Genomic DNA, 27,840 nt, shown 5'->3' with positions numbered 1-27,840 from the left:
ATGATGGTGGTGGTGGAGATGATGATGATGATGGTGATGATGTATCAGTACAGTCTAGTACTCCAATTTTTATGTATAAAATCTACAGAAATCCAAGAATTATTTCAAATTATGTACTTTCAACACATTTCTTTCACACTTTTTCTTTTTTCTGGCTTGTTAGTGGCAAGTACTTCTGCTTGCACCATCCTTTTATGGTGTAAGTGAAAATCTGATAACCTCTTTGCTGTATTTGGGAACTTAAACACCTTGAATGTCAAATAAGTGAATTTTCTAGCTTTGGTTCTTCAACTAGAGTCCCAGAACCTGAAATGTTGAAGTGGAAACTTTCAGAGCTGTTTAATCTCAATTAATTTTCTCCATCCTGTCTGAAATAACTGCATCTCCCTCCCCACTTCTTTCTCTGTTGCAGCAAAAAGCACATTTTCTTTCATCACCTTTCCATGCCAGTAGAATAAAATACAAAAGCCACAAGATCTATGGTTCAAAGGGTTCTGCCTTATACAGGTGTCTGTCTAAATTCTATTTGAAAGATAAGAGTTTAAAAAAAAAAAAACTTCATCTCTGAATTTCCAGAAAATTAACATCAATTGACCTCTTTCTTTTTGAACCCCTTCAGCCATAAAATGGCGCGTGACTACTCCATTTAGTGTTTCTGAATATAAATAAGGATTTCAGGGCCACTCTCTAGATGTTTGTTACAAAAACTGTCATCAGATTTTGAGTAATATTTTTATATAGCCTGGAACCAGCTGAACATTTGAGATTTGACCTTTTTAAAAAGCAGATAATGGTCTCTAAATGCAATTTGGATTTTTAGAACTAAGTTTTGAAGTGTCATTTTGTTTTCTGACCATTGTATTAAATTGTCTTTCTACTCAATCCAGAGGGAAAAAAAGTAAGTTTTTTTGTGTGTGTGTTTGTGTGTGTGTGTGTGTGTGTGTGTGTATAGATGTGGAAGAATCACTTATTAGCACTAAAAATCAAAAGTCTGACTTAGGGCAGGGGAACCGGAAGTGGCATTGTGAAGCTCGAAAGATTGGCTGACTGGTGTCATTCTCATTGACATGCTGAACATGATCCCATTGGGATGCTGAGCAAAATCAGGTTGTTTTATTTGGTAAGTTTTTCACCTCAAGTGATAATCTTAATACAGTGGAGGGAATTGGCTTAAAAATTCTGTATCCCAACATGCAGTGTCCTGTCCTTGAAGGTTAGGCAAACCTGGATTCAGGTTCAAACAAGAGTGTAAACCAGTTCCGAATATCGTGTTTTATGTTTTTTGTATCACTCCAGATTCCAATTAAGGTAGGAAGAGGTGATTAGGATAGGAGAGAATTGACAACAGGAGGACATTGAGAGCAACATTGGAAATCAGATCATTAAACCACTTTTGTGTTTCTTAGAAATTATTTTGTTGGTATTAGATTGGTAATGTAAATAAAAATACTTTCACCTGTAGTTTCCTAGGGACAGGCAAATGGGGTTTTCCTCATCAAATCCCATTAAAGCCACTAAGAAAATCCTAGCTAAGAGTTGAGTTGGGATAAAGAATTCAGTCAGCCTTACTTATACAAAAAGTACCTTCTAGAAAACCTGATCATTTCACAGCTAATCGGAATGAACGTTCCCTTGCCCACCGTTTGCAGCTGGAGACCCACTTGTACTTTTGTATGGCTGTTGCTGTAATTGAATACCATTGACTTTTCTTAGCTTAAGAATGCGGTTCCTCTGACTTTTCTTTTTAAGTAAGTTTAAGATTATGCAAGAGGTAATTACCTACAGATAATTTCCCATATCTGGGATATGTTACTTTACTTGTAAGCGAATGAATAGTAACCATTCAGATACCTCTTTTTAAACTTTCCCCCAACTTCTCTAACAGTAAATACGAAGAAATGAAAAAGCAGTGCTTTCATGCTTAGTGTAGCATTACCATATCTCATCACCCACCTTTTCCTAAGAGCGGTCTGGTGAGCCACTTCAAGATTTTGTGAGGTCTTTGGAAATCAATCTAGCGGCAAAATGCCAGAAGGCAGGAAGTGTCCATGGTACTCTTATTCACCATGGTTTTGAGACACCTAAACATTGCCCAACACATAGGAGAAGGGCAGTGAATCCCTACTGAAGGACTATATTGGGTATTGTCTTGTGGGTTTCTGGGGTTTGAAATAGATCCAAGAAAACTAATATGTGAAGCCACCTAGGGCTGCACTATCCAATCAGGTAACCACTAATGATATGTAGCTATTTAAATTCAGTTGATTTAAATGGATTGAAGTTAAAAATTCAGTTCCTCATTCTCACTAGGTACTTTTCAAGTGCTCAGTATCCTCATGTGGCTGCCATATTGGACAGCAGAGATATTGAATATTTCCATCATTACAGAAAGTTGTGTTAGACAATGCTAGCAGAATAGCAGTAGTAGAGGCCTAAATTAGTGTCTTTTTAAAGTAAAATTCCCATGTGACCCTAATGTGCACTCATTATAATACCAAAAAGAGCCCCTCTTACACATCTCCCCTCCACACTGTAGGAACTTAGCCGAGCAAGGTGGTTGGCCCTCCGTGGTGGCCGTCTCTTTGAGACTGATAGACAAACAACAGTAAAACTGTTAGCAAGACTGACAGCTGGTATATACTTATTTGGCTATACCAGTTGTTAATGTTATAAAATACTTGTACCAGTTAATAAAGACCTGCTAGCTTAAGTTTCTTTGGTATTTCCTTCCAATGCCCAAGAGGCCCTGGCCATTCCTTTAGGATTTCACCAACCTCCCCTCAGTCCAGCAAAAATGAGTTAGTTAATGTCTAGCTCATCTCTGGGAGTTGGGGGCTGCTCAAGGACTCTGTGCCAGCACTGCAGGCCTCACACTGATGGATGCTACCTTTGACCTCATGGTTCCTTGGCCTCCAGGAGGGATTACTTCCTAAGGCACTCCCATCACTACCATGGCCATGTCCTACATCACAGATCCATTGGCTTCCAGAAGACCTTAAAGTCATTTCATCCAACCTCCTCATTTTACTGAAGAAATCAAGACCCAGAGAGTCAGACAGCTAGTTTATAGCCAATTTAGAAATAAAACAGATCTTCTAACTTAGCACTTTTTTTTGTTACATCTTCTTGTGTTCTTTTCCTGAACTATGAAATGGCGATTAATATCTTTATGCCTCAGAGTTGTTTAGCTAAAAAAAAAAGATACCTAATATTTTATGTATGTCTTATAATCTGCAAAAAAAAAAAAAAACACTCTGTATACATTCTCATGTGATCCCCACAAGAACCTGCGAGAGATAGTAGGCTCTGAGGCAGTGAGTGGGGTGCCCAGCATAACAAAGCTACTGTGAGTGGGAAACTCTGTATCTCTGTGGCTTGGAAAACTATAAACTCTTTTGTAAATGTAAGCTAATATACCATGTGGCAATACTTGCTTTTAGCTTGCGGTGTTTTGCAGTTCAGGATTTAGTGACATTGAAAGTAATAACTTTGTTCAAGTGCAAATGATGCAATGTGTGTATATATATATACATATGTATTTTTTTACTTTGACAGTGTGCCAATTGCACAGACTTTGGTTCAGCATTGAAACAGAAGTGGGTTGCTTTGAATATATTTTTAAAATGAGAGAATCCAAATTTGTAATTAGCTTTACAATGATAGTTGTACAGTTTGAGTATCAAGGAGCATCCGGTAATCGTTTGTGTTATTAATGGTGGTTTGTTTTTTGTATTTCCCCTGAAGCAGTTAGGCCCTTTGGAAAAAGCAAAGTATACTCTTTGAGGGGTTATTTCTTCTATTCCCATTTTATTTTTCACACCCTGTAGCTCTGGTCTGCTTAAAAACTTAGTCATATACCTGAATGTGGCAAAGAAAAATCATTTATTAGCTATTCTACCTGCTTTGACACCTAATTATCAGGAAAATGATGCTTACATTATGAAGTAAAGCCACAGTGAAGGAAATGGTCCACTTCTCTTTGGTCTTTTGATCATTTTGATAGAAACAGTCCTTATTTTTACATAAGATTGTTGGGAATGATCAATTTAACTCACTCCCAAAATAAGATTGAAATTTTTGCACCCCCTCTCCTCAAACCATAACCATCTTATAGTATTAGTGGGTGCAGAAATTGAGTTTATACATCAGTTAAAGAGTGAGGTTATTTCATTTAATATAACAAACCACTTCAATTTGCTTTTATTAGCATATGAAAATTGTGGCATTCTCTACACCAATTATCCTGTAAGGTTAAATATACATAAAGGGGAAAGAGAAAGAAAGATTATTAGGAAAAGCTATAAATCTAAAATAACCTGGTGCTGTAAGACCTGCTTTAGCATTCCTAATTCGTAGCCACATTTGGGAAGAATGGGTTTGTATGTTTCTTTTTTCAAGTGTGTATTTTATCTGTGTCTTCACGTATTTCTCCATGTATAACCTGTTTTGTGTTATATAACACTCTCACCTCATCCTTCTCTATTGTGCTCAAAGAGCTGTAGCCTTCCCCATGTCAATATAGGACTTTCAAAGGGCTTACTATTGTCTAGAATTTTCTTAGACTTTCTCTGCTTCGTTTAGATGCTATAGATGGTACTGACCAAAAAGTGGAAAGCTCAAGCTTGTGATTTATAGCTAGACTTGGAGTCAACATAGTAATGAGACACTAGGCTTGAATAGATCTTTGAAATTCTGAAGCTCAAATTCCTACAAACTTATTGGGGCATAAGGAGGACCAACGAGTGAGCACATACTTTCAAACTTGCCAGCCACCAGTTTTGATACCAATGCACTTGGCGTTAAATGAGATAATGCATACAAGGACCTGGCATTGGAGTGGACACACTGTAATCATGCATAAGGGTTAGCCATTATTATTAGCTATTCTGATTTGATTTTGTCTTCGCATATTTTTCTGCTTTCTGATGCCATGCTGAGGAACAGCAAAATGTCCAAGAAATAGGAAAACACCAGAAGGAAGGGAAATACAAGGCCTCACTACTCTAGAAGCTGAATTATCAACCCACAAATAAGCAGTTGTTTTTCTTCTCATGATGTTATGTGAATTATTTCTGAATTCTCTCACATGCTTTTCCATGTGAAGAATCGATGGACAAGTCACAGCTCCCCCACTGTCCACGTCTAACTCAGTCTGGCTTAATGAGGGTCATTTGATGGTAAACTTAAATTAACTCCATTTCTCTCTTGTTATGTGAAAAACAGCAAGCTGTTCACTATCTTCTGTGTTAGGAAAACATAAATAAAATCTCTTACATTTGGTCATGATTGATTAGAATTTTGTTAAGTTGCGTGAGGAGCAAGTGTATTTTTCTCTGTCTATGATAAGGTTCGTAATTAACCAGGCATTTATGCTGCTGGAAAAAATATAAATTGGTGCAACCTTTCTAGAAAATCAAGACTCTCAATGTTTATGCCCTTTCATGCAATAATTCCTTTTCTAGGAACCTGCGTAAGAAAATGTTCAGAAGTTTAGACAATCAGATATTCAGAAACGTCCCCTAAAGTGTTATTTACAATAACAAAGAAAAAAACAATCTGCAATTCCAAAAATGAGGGAAATAAATACATAAGATATATTTCTATGGGATATAATACACATGAACTTTAAAAAACATGTTTTGAATAATTTTAATAACTTGGGGAAATACTCATATTGATATAACTCACATTTTATTTCAGAATTGAATGAAAAAGTAGAAACAATACTCTGAGTATCTGCATGTATCTTAAAAGAATACTGGTCCACAATCCCTTATCTCTAATTCCAAATCCAAAAGTTTTCAGAAATCAAAAGGGGTTGTGTTTTGTTTTATTTTTAGTAACTTCTTTGGTAGGAAAACCTGGCCTGAACTAATGTGAGGCTGTATTTTACCCCCACTTAATAAGAATATGCATCTATTTTTGTGCAGAAATATTTAATGTTTAATATTATAGGGTGCTGCTCCATACTCTCACAAGATAATAATGTAATAAATGGTAGCTGCGCTGTAATACTCTCTAAAATCCAAAAAATTCTGAATTCTGAAACATATCTGGCCCCAAGAGTTTCGGTAAAGGAGTTTTGGACTCATACAACAAAACATCATTAGTGATTTATCGGTGTCAAGGTTACCATTGATCTTTATTTTTTTCTTTATTTTTCTGTATGTTTCAAATGTTCTGCAATAAGTTCTATGAAACACATTTGAGGCATCAGGGAATCATCTCATTTCAGTCAGAATTCTTAAAGTAATTATTTGCTTCCTGAATATCTTGTATTTACAATGGCCACATGTGTCTTTTAAACCAAGGTGTTATGATTTGCTGATAGAAAACGTGAGATGAAATAGAGAAGATGATAACTTACTGGACACGGAGCTATCTCCTAGGCTGCATTTGGATTCAGGAGAGCCCCTCGTGAGGGCTGCTCGCCTAAAGGAGATACCTCAAGGAATAGGGCTTCTACCAGGCAGAGCCCAGGCGTTTATACCACGGGCTGTGGTGTCATATTCTGTTCATGGGGATTGGTCAAGAGGCCCACAGCCAGAGGCGCAGACAGTTGTGTGAGATCATAACAAGCAGAACGGAGTATGGCGAGATAGCAGGAGGGAGGGGGAAACATTCACATGCATACTTTCATCTGCTAATGAACAACTTTTCCTACCCAATTAGGTGGACACTCACTGACCTGTCAAAAGGTTGCCCCACAAAACTTTGGGGTCCATGTCTGAATGGATTGCCGGAGCCTTCTCATCTCTCCCTTCGCCCAGTTCCCTGCATCCTAAGACTCGAAGCCAGCACAGGACCTGGAAAAATTACATGTAAGTTTTGACCAGGTTTATATTCCTTAACTAAACAATAATAAATATTTTCTTAGGTGATAGTAACAAACAGCCCAAGCACACATGAATTCCCTTTTTTTTTTTTTTTTTTTTTTTAAACAAAGGAACTGGAGAGTTATCATTGAGCAAAGGAGCAAAGGTTGGAATCTGTGTATTGGTGGTTCCTTAACTCAGTGGCTCTTAAATTTCAGCTTGAACCAGAATCACCTGGAGGGCTTGTTGAAGTACAGCTTGCTGGGCCTCATGCCCAGATTTCTGATTCAGTAGCTCTGGTACAGGCTAGGAATTTGCTTTTCTAACAAGTTTCCAAGTGAGGCTGATGCAGCTGGTCCAGGGACCCCAATTTGAGAATCACTGTTTTAACTCATGTGCTTGAAAGGATAAAAAAGATAGAAAACTGTATATACTTGAGTGATAAATAGCATTGAATTAAGAAACTTAATGCTTTGCTTAATACACTGTGTCTCAGAAAAGAGTTTTAAGGTTCACTTAGCACCTTCACATTTGGAAGTCCAGCCCAGCAGATGCCATTATTCTGTGCCAGCTTTACCCCAGAGTTGCTAGTACCAGCCATTCTTTGTCCCTAGTTTTCAACAAGTGTGACTAATAGTACTGTTATTAGGCTAAAACAACAGCTACAGTCCTTTTGCAGGTGTGCTCATCATGCTTTTAGACATACTCAAAAATCTTTTTTCCCCTGAGTTGGGAAATACATTGTTCCCTTTCAGAGTGAGTCATCATAGCATTATCCCTCCCCTCACACACTTAAATGTGATTTGATTTACAAAACACATGTGGGACAGAAAGACAAACATCACATGTTCTCACTCATGGGATCTAAAAATCAAATTTGAACTCCTGGACATAGAGGGTAGAAGGATAGCTACCGTAAGCCAGGAAGGGTAGTGGGGGTTGGAGGCAGGGCGTGGAGGCAGGATGGTTAATAGGTACAAAAAAAAAAAGAAAGAATGAATATGACCTACTATTTGACAGTATAGTAGAGTGACTATAGTCAATAATAACTCACATTTTGTAATAAGGAGTATAAGTGGATTGTTTGTAACTCAAAGGATAAATGCCTGAGGGGATGATTACCCCATTCTCCATGATGTGCTCATTTCATATTGCATGCCTGTGTCAAAACATCTCATGTACCTCGCAAATATACACACCTACTGTATACCCACAAAAGTTAAAAATAAAAAAAAAAAACACACCTGGGAAGGGAAGCACAGCTCCAGTGAATAACCCAAGCCAGGAAGTCCAGGTGTTGTGAGGTTTTAAGTTCTCAAGACTGAAAAACTTTGTGAATCATCATGTTGTGGTGTTAGCTTTCAAATAGGCCCATTGCCTAACTGCTGAGGACAAGAACAATTTATTCCATGTTAATAGAAAAAAGTGGAAAAGTTTGACTAAACAAATGCACATTTGGACACATGTAAGCATACATACAAATGTACATGTGTACCTGTGAATAGATATATGCATTGTATATTTCTGAGCTTTGACTGTAGGAGTTTTAAACAGCATTTTTTCTTTTGTTTCACTGAGTCGATGTGAGTATAAAAATAGTATGAATCATACTGTCCAGGAAACATTTGAGAAATTTCTGGGCATTTTAAACCTGTGGATAAGCACTGTGGTTTATAACATTTTACTTGGATATGGTAGATGTTATCATTCAAAGTAGCACTTAGGATTTTCAGTTCTCTTATTATAACTCTGGAGTTGAGAATAATCACTGTTAATAAAGCAGTTGCCAAGCAAATATGTAATGAAAGAACATATGTATTGCCTCAACATTAATAGAGTCAAAAATCCTGGATATAGACTTAAATGTACAGTAGGTGTATGTTAAAATGTTTAAAATAAAACCCACAATATCAGAAAAATAAGACAAAAACCAATAAGTGTTAAAAGTGATCTATAATGGAATTAACCCAGATATGCCTTCTGGGGGCTGTCCAAAGGGTAACAGGGCTGGGATTAGGGCTGACAGAGTTGTGAGTGATGTAATTATTATTACTCCACCCTCAAAAATACACCATCTCCAACAAGCACTAGTCATTCTGCCCTGCATTCCTGGAAGGAAGGTTATCAGTTTATGAGGCATCTTCACCATAATGTGAAAGAAGCAGTCGGGTCAAATGCCCCTTAGTGCCCTCTCCTGCTCTACCACTCTGCAGATCTCCACGTTTGCACATCCAGTGTTCCTGTGGGATGACCTTTGCTGTCAGTCAGTTTCCTGTCTACAGGTCAGGAAGGAAAGAAGTTGTTGTGACTCCTTAGGTGAATCATGGCTTCAGGCTCCTGCTGGATCTGGCAGGACCTGCCTGGATCACTCCCCATAGCTTTGGACATAGCGTTCAGTCACGGAGTGAGTATAAAACTGAATCTTGTGGGGCAGAGGGCGACAGGAGGCATGTGGGAAACTTCTGTACTTTCTGCTCAGTTTTACTGTGAACCTAAAACTGCTCTTTAAGATAAAGCTTATGAATTTAAAAAATTAAATACTAAACAGTATGGCAATTCCTCAAAAAAAAATTAAACAGGATTACCAAGTGATCCAGCAATTCCACTTCTGGGTATATTCCAAAAGAAGTGAAAGTAGGGATTTGAGCAGATAGATGTGTGTACACCCGTATTCATAGCAGCATTATTCACAGTAGCCAGAGGTGGATACAACCCAGGTGTCCATCAACAGAAAATCGATAAACAAAATGTGGTATATATTAATACATACAATGGAATATTATTCAGCCTTTAAAAAGATGAAATTCTGACACACGCTAACCATGTGGAGGAACCTTGAAGATGCCAAGTGAAATAATCCAGACACAAAAAAGCAAATATTAAATATCCCGTTTATATGAGGTACCTAGAACTGTCAGATTTACAGAGTCAGAAAGTAGAATGGTGGTTGCCAGGGGATGGGAGGATGGAAAAATTGAAAGTTGTTGTTCAATGGATATTAAGTATCAGTTTGGGAAGATTGGAGAGTTCTGGAGATGAATGAAAATGATAGTTGCACAGCAATGTGAATGTATTTAATGCCACTGAAATGCACACTTAAAAATGGGTAAAATGGTAAATTTTATGTTGTATATATTTTACCATAATTTTTAAAGCTTTCCTTCTAAGAATGCTGCGCAGAATCACTAGCTAGTGCTTGATAGGGATGCTGCAGTTCGTGAGGGTGCAGGAAGAACCAATCATTATGTCTCTCACACCTCCCTCATCCCTGTTACCCTTTGGGCAGCCCTTAGAAGACAACAAAGGTAAGGGATCCACTGAATGGTATATACTTCAGTCCCAGGAATGAGTTTCCTATCAGAGTAAAGACACAGTTGTCAGAAGCCATCAAGGGAATTTGCCTTAAACAACTGTGGTCTCTACTAAAATGCCATTTACACATCTAGAAGACCTGCTTCACTGGGGCGAAGGAAAGTGTAAGCCACCCATGCTTCAGCAGTGGGGCTGCTCCATTTCCTCCAGATGGGTGTTTGTAAACCAGTCCATGCACAGAGCACTGGCATGGAGAGAGTCCCGGAGCTGTGGACCTGACTGTGGCTCCTGAAGGGTCTTAATCAGTGGAGGTGGACATGTCGGCAGGAACCAGGGAATGCAGACTTGCTGTAGATTCCAGCACAGTAGAAAATGAAAGCTTTGAGAGGAAATCCACAACGGATAGTTCTCCCACTGTAGGGCCTATGATGATTATGATGCCTGTTTTACATTCTCCAAGTGAAGCAGGATTTATCCCCCATCACCAAATCTCTGTACTTACAGGTATTATGGTACTGGTAAGTCACAGACAGGTTAGTGAGTGGCCTGTAGTCCTGTGAGGAACACACAGGATGGAATTCACTAGGTTAGTCCATTGTGCCCTACTTTTTTTGGCTTTTGCCTTTTATTCTACATTTCTAGAAATTTGGCCTTGAAAAACAATCAACAGTTTTATGGGGCCTAGTAGCCATACTTTATTCAGGTCGTCTTCACTCCCTTCACCCTCTACCCCTAGGGCTGGCCAGGGATTAGAATTCCTGAAGAGTCGTATATAAGGATCCATGGTTTCAAGAAGTTCAGACACTGCTATCCTAAATTATCCTACTTTCTCCTTAAGATACCAGTATATATATAGTCTATTACAGAGGCCCTATAGCAGAACCATTATACATAATTTGGCTTAAGGAAAAGGTGTAACTGAAAAGAGGTAAAATGAATTTGTTAAAGTACAATATATATAAATCAGTCCACTCATTCTCATGCCAGACTTTCCAAACCTGCTTAGAAAGAAACTCTTCATGCTTTTCACTTAGGTATTGGAAAACAGGGCAAAGGAAAAGAGGTTTCTGAGTCAGTTGCCATGGGGAGCTGCCAAGATACAAAAAAAAAAAAAAAAAAAAAAAAAAAAAACAAAAAAAAAAAACCTGGAATTAAAGGTTTTTGTAGAGGAAAAAATTCAGGTCAGCAAGTCTAAGGGAGAGGAAAGTAAGGACTTATTCATCTTTGACATCCACCCTAAGCTTGAGTTGAAATGGCATGGATATGGAATCTAATCAAAATAAACTCCCCCCCGACACAATGAGTTCACAGACCATAATTTTTGTACAGACACACTGACACAGATTTTCCCCAGAGAAGAACATCAAACCAGCCATCACCGAGATAAAATGACATAAGGTAGAGAAGACCAACAAAAACAGACCCTGGTGGGATCTCCTTGTCTCCTTGTCTCATCATTCACAGGAATCAGATGTGCCTGGTTCCAGACATTGAATTTATGTTTACTGATGGCTTTGCTACCTGGAACCCAACTAGCCAGAACCCTGAATTAGCTAACCTTCATACTTCCCCACCCCCTGCCCTTCCCTCCCACACACCCCACCCTACCGCACATACCACACTTCCCTTTTTCAGTGATGAAGAAAACAAGATAGCTTTGGTTTTGAGTAAAGGTGGGGTGTAAACCCTGGAGGATACTTGTAGCTGATGACACTGACCTGCTGAATCATTGAGAATGGTTAGATGTTTTATAAAGAGGAAAAACTGCTTTGGAAAACCTTCAACAAAAAGCATTTTCTAGTTGTCAATTAACCAGAAAATCAAAATAATAATAAATATTCTTGTCCTCAAATAGTCTAATTAACTGAGGTTTTAGTGTACCTATTTCCATGCTTTAATAATAATCTAAAAATATTGACTGGCGATAGAACAATATACCATTCATTTTTATTCTTCTCAAGAAACTGCAAGTTTTGACTTTTACCACCTTTCCAGTGCCAGAGGTTAAATGTTAAATGTTCTGTTTATGTTAAGCACTCTAAAAGTTGTGATATTACTGGTTTTAAAACTAATATATGAAATCATTTTATGAACCTGTATATTTAGCTCCTATAATCATTGGAAACGAACGGCGTACTTTTGAAGCCAATTCTGTTTCTTTTTTTTTAAAAAAAAAAAAAGCCTATTATATGATTATTTGTAACATTCCGTTTCACATTCAGATTATGTTCTGCTCAAGAGATCATCAAAATTAATTTTCATTCTCTGCTAATGGTACAGAGAGGAGTGATGTTACTGGCATGGTTATATACTTTAATATGTAAGTCAAAAATTTCAAATGATAATTCCCTGTGAGTCATGAGTCTCCAAATAATCTATGTTTTATTATAAAGCCGCCTACCCAGTGACATCAGTTGTAGCACAAATGGTTTATCAATTTATTCTAATAGTTTCCAATCTGTTGATTTTTAAGAAATGGTTTGTGTGCTCTTTTTTGGATGCACCTGTCACTAGTGAAATGATGCCTCTCTTTGAGCCCGGATTTAACCCAGGGCATTGCAGCATGTTTTTCCAAGGATGTCCCATTAGATAGATCTTCTAAGAGTGTGGCGCCTGCAGACTTGTGGCAGCTGGAAGTTGCATAAACTGTGCGACATGAGGAGGAAAAGCACTTCTGCTCTTCTGCCCCAGAACAGTATTTACAAAGCTTTGCAGGATAGCGAGATTTTTAGAGTCCTTGCGGTACTTAACTAGAAGCTATAAGCTGTTATTTCTAGCATATTTTTCCTGTATTCCATGCCTTATTTGTTATCAGTTCAGTTCAGATTAGTATGCTGGGTTCTTGATTTCTTGACAGAAAGTGTCAGAAACTTATTGATGAAGTGTTCTTGATTTCTAGACAGAACCAGAATCAGAAAATAATTGTTTTCTTTTATCTAAGCAGAAGTAGCTTTGTTTTCCTTACTATCAAAGTGATACATGTATTCTACATAATTTATAAAATAGCAGAAAATTGAATAAAAGTAGAGGTAAATTACCTATATTCTGGCTGCCCAAATATAACCTACCTGTTAACTCATACTTTTATGTATTTTTCCAGACTTTTTTCAACTAGTTAACTAATTTCAAATTTACAAGCAGTGCTCTGGACTGATCACATCCTACAAGCTGGTGGCACTTAGGAATGATGACTTTAAGTGTCATCTTATAGGACAGTGATCTCATTGCTTTTTTTCTCCCTTCTGATTATATTAATCAGCTCTTACAAGAACAGATACCTGTGTGGACTCACTAGTATCTTTATCGGGTGGAAATTCCTATCAACCAGTATTTTCATTTCTACCTCCTGTCAGTCAAAATAATACCGAGTGGCCCTGTAAGATCCTAGTGGGCCTCTGGAATCATAAAGGAAGATTCAGTTATGTGCAAGGTGGTTTTGGTGTTAGATCAACTGATTGTGTTGTGATTATTTAGAAATTAGTAATCACTATACTATAAGGCAATTTGGGAGAAACGGGAAAGGTTGAGTTAGCCAGATCCTCCCATTCCCCATTCACAATCCAAACAATATGGACTCCAATCAAATTCTGATTTTATAATTTTGATAACAAAATTTGATTCAAATATATGTCTTCTTGTGCTGTGAACAGAGTTTTCCTTTAACTTTGCATCCTTTATCCCCCTTCAAAGACGCATCTCTTCAGATTGCTGTGGTGTGATTTTATAGCTCCTTGAGTTGTGCTGGTATCTCTGTGCTTCCCTTTGGAGAGTACTAGGCCTTCGGGTTAGGATGAATCCTAATGCTTGGCCAAGGTTAGGAAGGGCTTTGAGCACTGAAAGAAAACCGAGGGAAATTTTAAGGAATTGTTAAAAGATTCATCGAGAAATGTGGTAGAATTGTCATCTACAAACCTCATGTCAGTAGAATAGGAAGTATTTAGTAAGCAGCTGCTAGAAGGGATTTTGTTTGTTTAAAAAAAGAGAAAAACTCTGTCTTTGACATTGGTTATATCTAGATTTTATCATCCCCTGTACAGGACTCTTAAGTTCCTTGAAAGCAGTGACTTTGAGAGCATCCCTTCATGTCCTCTGTGTCTTTGTGTATAATAGGGACTCAGTGTGTATTGAATTAATATTTCTGTGGCTCTTCAGTGATAGATGAATGAATGTGCTCAATTGAGGTAACTACATTTGACCTTTTTCCTACAGCAGTTGAAGGGTGTTTGGGTAGCATCCGCGATTGTATTGAATGCCCTGGTTGGGTACAGGTGTGAGGGAGTGGTATACAGTACTTTGATCCTCCGTTGGAGAAGGAGATGCTAATGTGGATAATGAGAATTTAGTTCTTTATCTTTACTTTCGATTTGGCCACCTTCCTTCACTGAGTCACAGGGCTCACTTGTTTAGTGATGGGCATGTCATTTAAGCCTGAGACTGTCCCTCAGACTGTTTATGACATTGGATCTGAATTTCCCATTACATGAACAGCCAGCATTTGTCATATAAATTCAAGAACACACTAAAAGTTTGTTGGCTTTGTAGTTGACATTGAGATTAACTTTCTCTAACCTAAACCAGTGAAAACTAAAATGCTCCTCACCACATAAAAGTTTTGCTTTCGCTGTGTTCAGACCCCTCCTACCTTGTCACAGCACAGTCATTTGGAGTCTGATTTGGGGGCGGTGTGGTTGTCTCAGTGGCGTATGACCCACTTTGTGTAATACTTAATTGCCTGTGTTTTTACAACACAAGTCAGAAGTTCTGATGATAGTGGACTATCACCCAAAAAAGATTTTCTGAGACATCTCATCAGAGCTGCTCGAGTACCGCGCACGAAGACGGTGTTAGCTCTGCAGGGTATGTGCTAACTACCAGACGATGAAAGAACATTTCCTCTAGTTTCTGGATAATGAGCAGGCACACAGGTAAAGATGCCTTTCTCAGAGTTGACTCCCTTTGTTTCCTAATGATTCTGGTGATTTTGTTGAACTAGACTTTTAAACATTAACTGTTAATTGTTACCTGCATATGTTTGCTGTTGTGGTTTGCAGAGGGCTCAGAGGAACAATCATTTTAATTGGTATCCTGAGACTATAATAACTTTTTATTAAAAGTCTGGAAAGACAGTAATCAAAAATAGACTCTCATTTCTATCTTCTCTGTGCCCCTAGCAAACATCCTCTTCGTCAATTTTGTTTTTATTATTTGCCATCAAGATGGTTATCTCTAAATATCAGATGCTTCAATCCACAGTGATATCCATGTGTGAATTGATGCTTGATAAGCTTCAGGTTATCAGGTGGAGAAGTGTGGTTAAGATGTACAGAAAGAAAAAATGCACAAAAGGAAAGGGACAGCATGGGGATACTGTGCCTTAGTAAGCGTGGTGCCATTGCAGACTAAAAGCAGATATAAGTCAAGTGCTACTGACTTAAGTTTGGCAAAATCACTCCTCACAGCCCGCTCTGTTTTAGAAATGTTTATGTTTCTGATATCACTTTTGTTAATTTGAATAACTTTCAAAATACCATCATTGTTTCAAAACAAAATTTGGAAGGTGTGGATCACCTTCCCGAATTTACAGAAAAGTTTTTGGGTACATTTCTTTGCGGAAGATTGGCTGAGATGTGGTTCATGGCAGGGTGGTGCCCGTGCCTTGCGGATCACGTTGTCTGTACACTGACTGACATACCAACGTAGAGTCTTTGAAAATGCCCATTGGTAAGTCAACATTGTTTTCCCTGAAAGTCCTGAGACAGAAAAAAAAAATGAAAGTACAAACACTAACTGGAAAAAATGTCACACATTTTAGCCACTTTGCATCCCTTGTTAGGACAAACCCTGGGCTGGGTTTTTTTACATTTGTGAAGTTGTGCGGTAGGTGGGGCAGTGTGGGTGGCCCAGAAAAAGTAGCGGTTAGAATAAGATTTTCCATTTATTGCCCTTTGTGCATGGCTAAAAATAAGAGTCATACAAATCAGAATATGTAGTGCAAGCAAAATCACTCTGTTAATTCTGATGACTGGCTTGCCCACATCTTTGCATCTGTCTGGTAAGGGGTATATTGGGAAATAATTTTTCTCTGTTTAAATAGCAAAAGGCAACCAAGTTTTTGCGTTGTTTGTCTACACATGACAGTTTATCAGCACTTTTCCCTTCTGAAGGAAGAAAGATCCAACTCATACATAAACAAAATGTGTTGATGGAAGGAAGAAAGAAGCATGAAACCCTTGAATCTTTTTTAAAAAGGAATTGCGTTATTTGAAATGTGATTTTACAACTTCCATCTTCTTGGCTTATTGTTAGAAAGTTCTTTCTTGTAAACTCATAGCACAGCAAGGAAAGGATATCTTAATGGTGTTGCCCTAGAGATTGGAAAACTTTTTGTGTGTTTGGATGGGGGAGGGAGAAGGGACAAGGGTGAGCGCACGCCTGCCCTGTAGTACCTTCTGTAGACACAGATGTTGGAGGGACAGTTAACCAAGTAAAAACTCCCCTGCATCTGGCTGCTGAGTCGAATGCAACCACAGTAAGTGATAACGTGTCTGTTTGTGGCTAGAAGAAACACCAAAGAGAGGCGGCACCAGCATTCACAGGGAAATTTGTATCTTCGCGATCCCATTGATGGTGCTGTCCCGTTCCACTGACTGAGTGGCTGTGGCATTTCCAAAGAATGAGAATGTCTGCAAGTGTTCTGAGCCTTTCAGTTTGATGCGCTTTGTGAAATGGATGAGTCAAGAGGGCAGTCATTCCAGAAGACTGAAAAATGAAGACTGCAAATCACATTTCTCTTTGGCATCCCCAACTGTGGCAGACAGTATGGCACAGTGGTTACAATGAGTTGAGAGCTTTAGGAGGGAAAAAAGACTCCGGATCAAATCTTAGCTTGGCTACTTGTTGACCTTGATCTGTTAACCTCTCCTAGGCCTGGGTGTCTTTATTTGAAGACGGGAACAGAAGTAGTACTGCCTACCTGAATGAGAGGGTGGTTGTGGGGATTCGGTGAGATGACGTATGTAAAGCACAAAGTCAGCACTCCACAAAATGATGTTGGTGTTATTGTCATTTGTGCAGTTGCATTATAAAAATGTGTTGGAGAATTTTAGAGCATTTGGGAGTTCTCCTCTATTCTTGGAGTACAAATTTTGGAATTAAGTGGACAAAAGATCAGCCTCTGGTTCAGTGTTTCAGAAGAATACAGGCATTTATAGAGTGGTTTGCTTCTTCTTAGGTTACTAATGCCATCTGGGGGATTTTTTTTTTATTTTGCCATTAAGTTAGCACAATGTAAGCCTCTCTTTCCTTTTAAGATTAGCGCTGTGTTGAGCATATTCAGTAATTTTTACTTTCTCCCTATGTTTTTTATTTAAACATGGATTTTCAGTTCTAACATCTGTGCATGTTAATTGTAGTACCTGCTGGTGTACATTATGAAAGACAGTGCTAATGTTGTAATCAAGTAAGGCTAAAAAAATATTTCAGGTGGAAATGGGCAAAACTTCAGGAGCAATTAGCTTCCGTGGTGGTGTAATTCCCCACAGAAAATATTGCATCTGTTATAATTCTGGTTACTGAACAATCTGACAGATTGACCAGATGCTGAAAGGCAGAAAACAATTGCTGTTGCTTTTATTTTTATTTATTATGCTTTGCAAATTATTTTCTGTTTAATACAATGTATACCTGTCCTTCTAGAGTCCTTTTCCACCCACCAAAGTTTTGCATTATAAAGTATATTGTGTATTTCACAATACAGAGTCATAATTGTGGACATAACTTTTTTGTTAGCCTTCAGGATAAGATGCTAAGACTTCAAATTAGTCTCCCTTTAACCTGCTGCAGGACTTTCCTAGAATTCTGTTTCTTCATTTATCAAAGTTAAAGAGAAGTTATGACTGTACCTTAACTTTGCCTCACCTGAGACCTGACAAGAAGTGATGAATTAAACCTATAAGCTAAGGAATTAAAATATGGGACAGATATAAAACAGTGGTGGCTTAGTTTTCTCAATTGTTGTATTTTGCTGGGTTGTTTTTTTTTTTTTTTTTTAATCCTCCTCAAATTTTCCTTTTCTTAGACGGTCCTACCATCTCTGTCCCAGATACAATTTGTGACTTACAATTTACATATTAGTATTCTCATCAGATTTTTGGTTTTTGTGTTAAGAACCATCAGTCTGGAATAAAGACATTTCTCAGGTCAACTCCGCCAGGGAAATCTGTCTTGTATTAAAATGATACCCTGCTTCCTCCAGTGTCTACAGACAATGCTGATTTCTCCACTTTTCTCCGTTAACGAAATAGAAGAATGCTTTTCAGGCCGAGCAAATCATGCTAGGTGACTTTCAAAGTTCCTGGCATTGCAGATACAGCTTCTGTTCCCTCCGCACACTCATATATTCCCCATTATCTTTGCCATCCCTCTTGCCCTTTGCCATAGACGGAAGTTTCTGTAAAAATGATAGGTGAGAGAAGGTGATAAATTAGACCCTGGCCGTGATTCCCTCCCACACCTTCATAAGGAATGACAGATTCTGAAATGCATCCTGTGGATACACCGTGTGCTTCTTCCTGCAAAACTGCCAGTTTTAACTTATCTTTCATGTGCAGTTTGAGGGTACTGGCCAGGCGGGGCTCATTTTTCCTTTGGTTGAATAGTGTAAAGTATTTGCAATGGAGATTTTCTCTAATGATGTATTTTAAGTGCATGTCCGCATTGCTGGTTTAATGCACTCAGTCACAGGATGCTTTAAAGTTTATTGCTAATGGATGAATCCTCCAGAAAACGGGAATTTTCAACAAGATTGACATTTGGAATGAGAAATATAAATCTAATGAGAGTCTTTTAACCCAGGTTTGTAATTAGGGCTGAGTGGAGTGAATGTGTACATGCACACCAGAGAAGGGCATGGAGGAAGGTGAAATTGTATGCTCTCCTCTGAATGAGGGATGAAGGCCGATGGATCAGTGTCAGGCCACGGCACGGTGGAGTATAAATGATACTGTCACCAAGTACTGCACAGGGTACCAAGGGAATTCCACTCTAGTAAATTACGTTATTTAGACAGACCTGAAGGCATTGTGTCGGAATGAGCAGAGGGAAAGGGGGCTGTTGGCACCATGCAGAAGATATTACAGTACAACTAGCTTCAGGGATGGAATTCACTGGTTTCCATTATACCTGCCTATTTTGTATTCTCCTTCGCTAATTAGTTTTCAGAAAGTTACAAATGCATACATGTGAAAGAACATCATGTCTGCTTGGAGTATGGGTTACAATGGACCATAAGGGAATAAGTGTTAGTTGATTTGTATGAACTGGTCAGTGTGAGATTCTTTTTCTTTTATTCACAGCTGGGTGACATTAGGTGTTGAGTAAAAACTTGCGTTTGTTTTGTTTTCTTTTTGTGAGAATCTCACACGCATTATGAAGATTTAATCCTCATTCTCTCGGTAACATAATGCATTTCTTTTCCACCGTTCCTTTACGTGCCTTTAAATCTCACCTGTCACTGGTCTCCCCTCATCACCTTCCATCCCTAAGGGAAACAGATTGTACTGGCACATAACATTTCATTTTGTGAAAGAACTCAAAGTTAACAAGGGTGATTCCTAGAGTGGGACTTGTAGAGAAAAACCATTTTTTTCACTTCTTCTATTTTATCCCTCTGCAGCAAAGCGAGGCCACCCTTTTTGGGTTTATCTGTCTCTTACCATCTCTGGATCATCTGTTACCATCATCTAGATCATTGCAGATGTGCTAGTCACCATTTTCCAGTTTGATTTCAAATGCTCATTCTTGAAAAAGCCAATACCAGGTGCTCTGGAATTAGTCACAGTCATTTCTTAACTAAAAAGCAAGTGTCTTCTCCTGAATGGATAGAGGTTCTGAAACAATATCCATTCTTTCTTAAGTATGTGTCATACTTTGTCCTTAGTGAAATAAACCTGAGAAGTATCTCTGATCAGTTAACAGAGAGAATACATAGGATTCTGAAAAATGTCTCCACAAGGCTTCCAAATGGCAGGTTTTTAGCAGCCTTTCTGAAACAGGGTCACAAGTAGATCGCAGTGATGATAATAATATCTTGGATTTTACTTTTATTCTTTCCAAAATAATACTCCGTTGGGGTCAGGGTATCGTAATTTATTTTGTAGCCATAGTTACAGTCTTATTTTATTCATCCAATCATAAAATAGTAAAGCCAACATACTTGGAAAGCCAGGTTTGAGTGTGGACAGGAGATGCCTTGGTTAACAATAAGATACTTCTATTTTATGCAGGGTACCTCCACCTTAAAAATGCTTTTAGTTTATGATTCTAAAATAATATCTAAGTGTAAAAGGCATCATGTAAAATGTTTTTGTGCCATATATCATCCTCAGCATAGAAAGGCTGTGCTTACAGACTTTGCTTTATTCACTGAAGTCCTACAAAAGTCAGGGACTCTGAGCTGTGTGAGAAATGAGGGTCTCTCCCTACATAAACTCACTGAAATCTTTCCCTTTTGTATTCTGTTTACTTTAATGGTAGTATGTGCCTTATATCTTAAATGTTCTTTTCGTCCGTGACATCCACTGGGAAATCACATTTTGTTGTTTGCCACAACATTACACATGTGACTTCTTTCTTTTTCCTGTCCTCTTGATGCAGCATGCTATCAAACTGTATCTTTTGAGTTGTTCTAAATTGAATCCTGGTCAAAGGGATTTAACAGCATCTAAAATGGAACTAGCTTAGACTCTCTTCCATTCTGTAGAGGTTCCTTTGTTCCTGCTTACCTACCCATGTCTGTCTGGATTCTATTCTTTTTCTTAGATTAAAATTGGAAAGGGAGAAAGGGGGAGCTCCTTAGGAGAAATAGGTCTGTGGAGAATTGTGAGTACTCATTCAGAAGCTATTCTTAGTTCTAAGAAATATAATGAACTTGAGCTTTGAGTCCTACTGAATCTCCCATTAATGATCCCGCCATCACTTCCACCTCCCATCTGAGTATGTTCTCCCCAAAGGCTACTGATATTTTTTCCCTAATATTCTGAATGGAGTCTCTTCCAAGGAAAGCATATCTTGAAAGGAATTGAGTCCTACTGCAGTAATAGTGTACTGGATGATTCTTAATTGTTCTATTAAGTACTTCTGTTTTGCATTACCATAATGTCTGCTGTAGCAGAAACTTTTCTATAGACCTTGACTTGTCAGAAGTCAACCCCTTAATGTGAGCACTTCACTTACATTATCATTATGGTGTTTCCAGCTGACAACTACTGCCACACTGCCATGGTCCCTGAGTTCCCAGTGCTTCAGAAAAAGAGACTTTTGTTCTGGCTTGTTGAGGGGAAAACATGCAAACAACAACACTAGCTCTACCACCAGAGATCCTATAAAGACATGTTCAAATGAACAATAAAGTCATTTGTTCACATATGACATAAGGATATAAGAATTTAAACAATAAGACCTCTTGTGAAATGTGGCAAAATATGCACCACAAACATTGTGAAGTTCTCTGTCTTGTGGAAGGCAATTTTTACATGGGCTTCAAAAAACCATTAACTTATAAACTACCCTTTTAAGAAAGAAAAGAAAATCACTTGTCTCGCTATAACATTAAAGCAATTTCTGTTCTAAGGAAAGCTTAAATGCATTCATTTTTACAAAGTGCATGTACTATAATTTATAAAAAGCACAGTACTCTATCAGGAAATGCGGCATCTCTTCCCTCCTTCCCCTGAAATGGGAAATTCCTCCGTTTTTGTCAAGTCCCTTTTTTCTTTGAATAATATTGATTTCTTCAAAATGAAAGAAAAAAATCCTTTAAATCACTTAGATTCAAGACGAAGTTTTAAGGTTTGATAATAATTCTCTAAATACTTCTGACATGGGTGGAGCACGGGGAGCGAATAATCCTGCTTTGAAGGGAAATTTTAATTCAATTTGCTTTAAGGTGAACCCTGTCCTTTTTTGCATTGAACCTTTAAGGAAAACTTGTTATATTTGCAAACCTCAGCAAGGCAGAAAAATGCAGAGATTTCCTTGTCCGCTCACATCAGGGTGTCTGGCGGCACCTTAAAATGGTTCCGATTTTGATGTTTGAAATGTGACCTTCCAGGAAAAGTGGGAGGAGAGGAGAGCATGTGTTAACTGGCCAAAGGTGTTTCATTGAGCTGACTTAGTATTCACCTCTAAAGGTTTTCAAGTATTTGCAGATGGATATGTACAGCATCTTTGCAGAATTCTCTTAATTGAAGAAATGTTTCATCTCGATCTCTGTTGACAGAAAAGATTGCCTACTGATAATTGCTTTGCTTAAGTGTCTGATAATATGCCAGGAATGAGAGCATTCTGTGTTAGGTCATCTTTAATTATGCATGTACCACCTGTCAGCTCTAAATCAGTACCAGATTAGATTCTCGCGGAGTCAGTTTGGGAGGTTCAGAGGGAAAGCTGAGGTGATCTCTTTTAGAAGCAACAAAAATAGACAGTAGTAAACATGCCTTCTAACCTGAAGCTTTTTAAAGGAGCCTCATCTTCATTGTTCTTGAGCAAGAATACGCCATTGGTACATCTGAAAAACGTTTGAAACCTCGCCCAAGCGGGGATGACTTACTGTGAAGATGGATGACTGCGAGCGAGGACGGTAGTACCTCCTCCCTCAGTACCATCTGTTGCATTTCCTTTTTGCTCCTTCTCATCGTTGTAAATGAGCCAGGGAAAAGCTCAGAAACATTTTTATAAGCTATGTGAGGACAGGAAATATGTTAACGATGTTAGATTTCATACATTTCAGGGGTTTTTTCAGTAGCGGGTTGGTTTTTTTTAGAAGGACAAGTGTGGGTTGGAAATAATGCTTGTTACCCTCTGTCAGCTTTTGGTAGTTTTATTCTCACTTTTCAGGGTTGTTTGGGACTTTCTGGTGGGATGTTTAGGGTTCTTTACTAAAGGCTCTGTTCTCTCTTCTTCTATCCTTTGATAAGATGGATTTGTGAAAGGTGTTTTTCTTTGTTCACCTGTCAGAGGTCTAAGAAAAGCCTTGAGTCATTGTGTACTTTTCACAGAGGCAGGGTTGGATGACTGAGAAGCTAAAGGCAGAGAAGGGACAGGTAAAAGAAATAACAGATGTGTGAATTATCATGTGGAGGGTTTCTCGAGCTTTGACCTGCAAAGGTGAGGCTCTGAGCCTGTCTGCTATCTAACCAGAGAAAACTGCTTGATAAGAGTTTGTGACTAACAGTCTTAGAAACAGTTTGGAAACCCTAAAATGTCTCATTTCAGTACTGCTGGCCGGAGGCATTGAAGAGAAAAACAGGTCAGCTCATAACGGGGCAAAGACCCTGGAGCACTGTGGTCCAGCCCATGGCCCTGAGTGACCTTTGGCTATCTTTTGATACTTAGGGTACCATTTGCTTTTCTACCCTAATCAAATAGTTCACTCAAGTAGAGGTGCAGCCTCCAAAACGGAGAACAGGCCCCAAAACTACTTATTAACAGTAACACCGCCAGTGCTTTGGCTATTGAATGCTCACTTAATACTTATACAGTAAACAAGTTGAAGAACCTTCAACTGCATGCAACAGATGCTTCTTAAAACAGGAGAACATAGTACAATTAACCCTTAAACAACACAGGTTTGAAGTGCGTGGGTCCACTTATACGTGGATTTTTTCTCAATAAAAGTTACACCGGGTGTACCTGCCTCTTCTGCCTCCCTTCCATCTCCTCCACCTCTTCTGCCTCTGCCACCCCTGAGACAGCAAGACCAACCCCTCTTCCTCCTCCTTCTCAGTCTGCTCATTTTGAATACAGTGGGGATGAAGCCCTTTATGATGATCCACTTTCACTTAGTAAATGGATTTTCTCTTATGATTTTCTTAATAACATTTTGTTTTTTCCAGCTTACTTTATTGTAGGTATATAATACATATAACATACAAAATATGTGTTAATGGACTATTTATGTTATCAGTGAGGCTTCCAGCCAACAGCTGGCTATTAGTTAAGTTTTGGAAGAGTCAGAAGTGATACCTAGCTTTCCGACTGCGTGGGGGATCGGCGCCCCAACCCCTGTGTTATGCAAGGGTCTTCCCAAGCCTTAACTGAAAAGAACATCCAAAAGTGAAGCTAAGTCAGAGAAAGGCTGAAGAAAGGAATTGAAAAGAGAAGCAATGGGGAAGAAAGGGCTGTAGTACCGCCATGTTCTCTCTCACCAGCTCATCTTTGCAAAATCTTTTCCATCCACCTGGAAAGACCTTCTACTCTCTCCACCTGGTTTGCTCTCACTTTGAGTTGTTCTTCAAGTGTCATCTCCAAGAAGGCTTCTTTGCTCCTTTCTGGCAAAATTTGCTGCCCCTTCTCTGCGATGCCATAGCCCACTGACTGCCTCCCTCGCAGAATTTATTATGCTGTTCTGCGAGACCTTGGTGACTTAGCTTTCTCCTCCACAAAGTAGCTACTGAAAAAGTTAACATTATCCTAACTGTGACAAAAGAGGTCTCATGCCCACAGAAGGAAGAGTCATGATTTCATTAGATTCTGCAGTACTTAGATCACATTAGGAGTATTATACCAGTACATTTGAAAAGGAACATAAACTGGACGTGGTGCGTCATGCCTGCAATTCCAGTGCTTTGGGAGGCCAAGGCAGTGGGATTGCTTGAGACCAGGAGTTGGAGGCTGCAGTGAGCTATGATCATGCCCTTGCACTTCAGCGTGGGTGACAGAGCAAGACTCTGACTCCCCACAAAAAAACAAAAAACAAAGGAAAGAAAAGGAAAATAAACAAACTTGAGTGCTCTGTGAACACAGCATCAGGAATGGAGAGGGTGTCAGAGACTGTCTTGTAACCAGTGGTTGAAGGAACAGAGAAAGGTTAACCTGGAGAAGAGAAAAACAAGGAAAGACACAAAAGCTGCATTTAGATATCTGAAAGACATTTGTTATTCTAGAAAATGCAGAACTAAAAGAAATTATAGAGAAAGAGATTTGGGCTCAAAACAAGAATTTTCTTCCAGATACAGCTAGCCCACAGTGGAACCTGTGGCTTCATTTAGTAACAGTGAACCCCCTGTTACTAGAATGAGAGTCATTGTCTTTTTGGGCCATATTTGAGGCGGGGGCTGCTGTAGACAAGACTGCTGCACTGTGCAGGAGCACAAACCAGATAACCCTAGTATTTTAAAGAATCAGAGTCCTCACTCCATACAGAATCACAGTCAGGATGATCTTGGGACATCAACTGCAACCGCCATGCTGGGTCTGCTTGGCTTGGTACTCAGCAGTCATCTGGCCACAGGCTACAGGATAAAGCTGGGGATGGGGTGAAAACAAGGGAGCCAGCTACTTCCTCAAGGAGGCTGTTCAGTGAAACAGAAGGAGCATTGGATCAAGTCCCAGTCCATGTGCTTCCTGGTCTCTTGCTAGCTGTGTGAGTGGCTCCCTCAAAGCCTGCATTTCTTGCCATGCAAAATGGAAATGATATTGTTCACTTCACAGAATTGAGGAGGTTTAAGGAAGATGAAGGAGTCCTTTGTGGATGGCAATGTGCTGTCTGTAGGTGGTTGCTTGTCCAGAGCCCCTGCTCCTCGACCGACAACCTCTGAACTCAGTTTTGTCACCAGTACGATGGACATAATTTCCTTCCTTGCAGGTGGCTTTGAACTGGATGAGTAAATAAAATGTTATATGTAAAAGTTCCCAGCAGAGTACCTGCCACAGAGTAGATGATCGTGTTGTCAGCCTCCACCCTCTGGAGCTGAGGAAGACAGTAGAGGAGTGTCCTTTCTCACCCACCTCTGCCAGTCAGGTTCTCGGAAGGTTCTCTTTTACCTGCCTGCATACCTGACCTCATGCTCGCATTCTTCTCCTGCTTCCCTGTCACCTTAACATGGAGTCGTCTTCTCTGCTTTTTCTTCTTCCTTCCTCTTCTGCTTCCATCTTTTCCTAATACTCTTTTCTTCCTTATCTCCCGCTAATTTCCCTAATCGCCGCCTTGTCTGCATTCTGTAAAGGATTATTCTAATGAGCACAAAGTTTAAAATAATATTCTCAGTAACTTTTTTGTTCAAAACAAGATGTTATATGCAGCATTTTGGGGAGGGAGTGGTGAGTCCTTTTCCATTTTCCTCTGCATTTGCTTAAAGTCTTTTCTTTTTACGTTAACATTTTCCCATTCTTGCATCCCTTGGGCTTGTAGTCATTAACTTGCCAGACACACAGCAACTGATTGTCTTTATGACGTTGCTAAAGTTAGGAGAGTGTCATTCACAGGGAACTTAACCCATATATTAACTCAGACATAGCAAATTGCTAAATACGTGCCTTTAAATAAAGAGCTTCAGAATGCCAATTTGATTCTCTTGTTCACATCCTCTCTCATTGAAAGGGGGTTGCTGAAACAGAAAAAGCAACGGGAAGGGGAGGAGAAATTTCAACTGTTTTACTGAGTCAGAAATTGGAACACTGCCATCCGGATACAGGCATCTCATCCATCCTTCCATCCATCCACTCAGTGTTCAGGAACCAAGTCCTTGTCTCAGACCCAGCAGCGGACTGTGGGGCACACACTGAAGTGAGTGATACGATCCCGCCTTCAGGCTTCCTCCCATCCTAGTCTGTGACTCGAGCATCAGGAACTGTGGCTCATTCATCTGTGGATGCCCAGGAATCCTCATGAGATCTAGTTCAGTAAATGTGTGAGTAACAGTAAAAGCAGAAAGACAGAGGGAAGGAAAGAAGGAAGGAAGGAAAAATAATCAAAGGAAGAAAGGAAATTGTATTTTACTTAGTGCCGGGGTGTAAACTGGTACATGCTGTAAGTGTGATTTAATGATGACAGTGCGAATCCAGGGGAGCATTGCTGCTTGTGGAAATTTGAATACAGTTTACAGGAAAGCGATGCTAATTATCCTCATCCATATAAAAGTCAGAACGGAAGCCACACACTCTCCAGGTGCATCCCTTAGAATATGTAGAATTTCTTCTGGTTTTTCTCCCACTTAGCTATGTTGATTTTTACTTAGCAGAATAACTTTTACCACTCCAGTCATTTCTAATTTTTAGGTCAGAAAGCTGAATTTCTTCCTTTCCAAGGAAACAAACAACAACAACAACAAAAAACTGTTTCTCCCCACCTCTTATGGAGTATGGTGTTTCTCTGGGAGCCACTGACTACAGGAAAGAGCGTGGCTCTTGCCTCTTGGGTCAGCTCGGAGCATGGTGTTTCTCTGGGAGCCACTGACTATGGGAAAGAGCGTGGCTCTTGCCTCTTGGGTCAGCTCGTGACTCACCGGCAGCCCTGGGCCTCAGCGTCTCCATGGGAGGTACAGGAAGAGAAATGCTTACCTTGTGGACACCCCGGCATTGTCCTGACATTCACATGAGAAGAGACATATGCAAAAGCACTTTGAAAACCAAGGTGCTATGTGAGGACTTTTATTGTGAAATATAAAGACATTAGCTTTATTTTTCACAGTACATTTATTTGTTTCTAAAATCTCACATAACACTCGAGGTCATTTGCTGTCCATGGTTTCGTCAGCTGCCAAACTCTGTTTAAAGGAAACTTGTAACATCTTTTAAAAAAGAAGCAATTTTCTTCTTTTCACCAGAAAATGATCTGGACCTTTGTCTTGCACACAAGTACACATTTACATTTGCCCTTTTTTCATAAACCAATGCAAAGATACTTGAGCTTTCAAGTTTCACTCCTCTGAGTTTC

The 27,840-nt window shown here is 39.2% G+C and overlaps 1 protein-coding gene across 9 annotated transcripts in view; it reads left to right on the top strand.

Annotated features, from left to right (window-relative positions):
* Positions 1-27,840, top strand: part of BACH2 (BTB domain and CNC homolog 2) — a 643,272-nt gene that overhangs the window by 478,932 nt on the left and 136,500 nt on the right. For 7 of the 9 annotated variants that reach the window (XM_050788079.1, XM_050788075.1, XM_050788076.1 and 4 more), the window contains one exon: positions 6,673-6,821. The gene's annotated coding sequence lies outside the window, so the exon portion shown is untranslated. Of the gene's footprint in view, positions 1-6,672; positions 6,822-13,950; positions 26,692-27,840 lie in introns of those variants that run through there. The other 2 variants (XM_050788082.1, XM_050788080.1) reach the window with 2 other exon arrangements.

The sequence above is a fragment of the Macaca thibetana genome, chromosome 4 (assembly GCF_024542745.1).
Source record: "Macaca thibetana thibetana isolate TM-01 chromosome 4, ASM2454274v1, whole genome shotgun sequence".
Lineage (NCBI taxonomy): Eukaryota > Metazoa > Chordata > Mammalia > Primates > Cercopithecidae > Macaca > Macaca thibetana.
The sequence above is the reverse complement of the archived record's forward strand: the minus strand, read 5'-3'. Positions and strand labels throughout refer to the sequence as shown.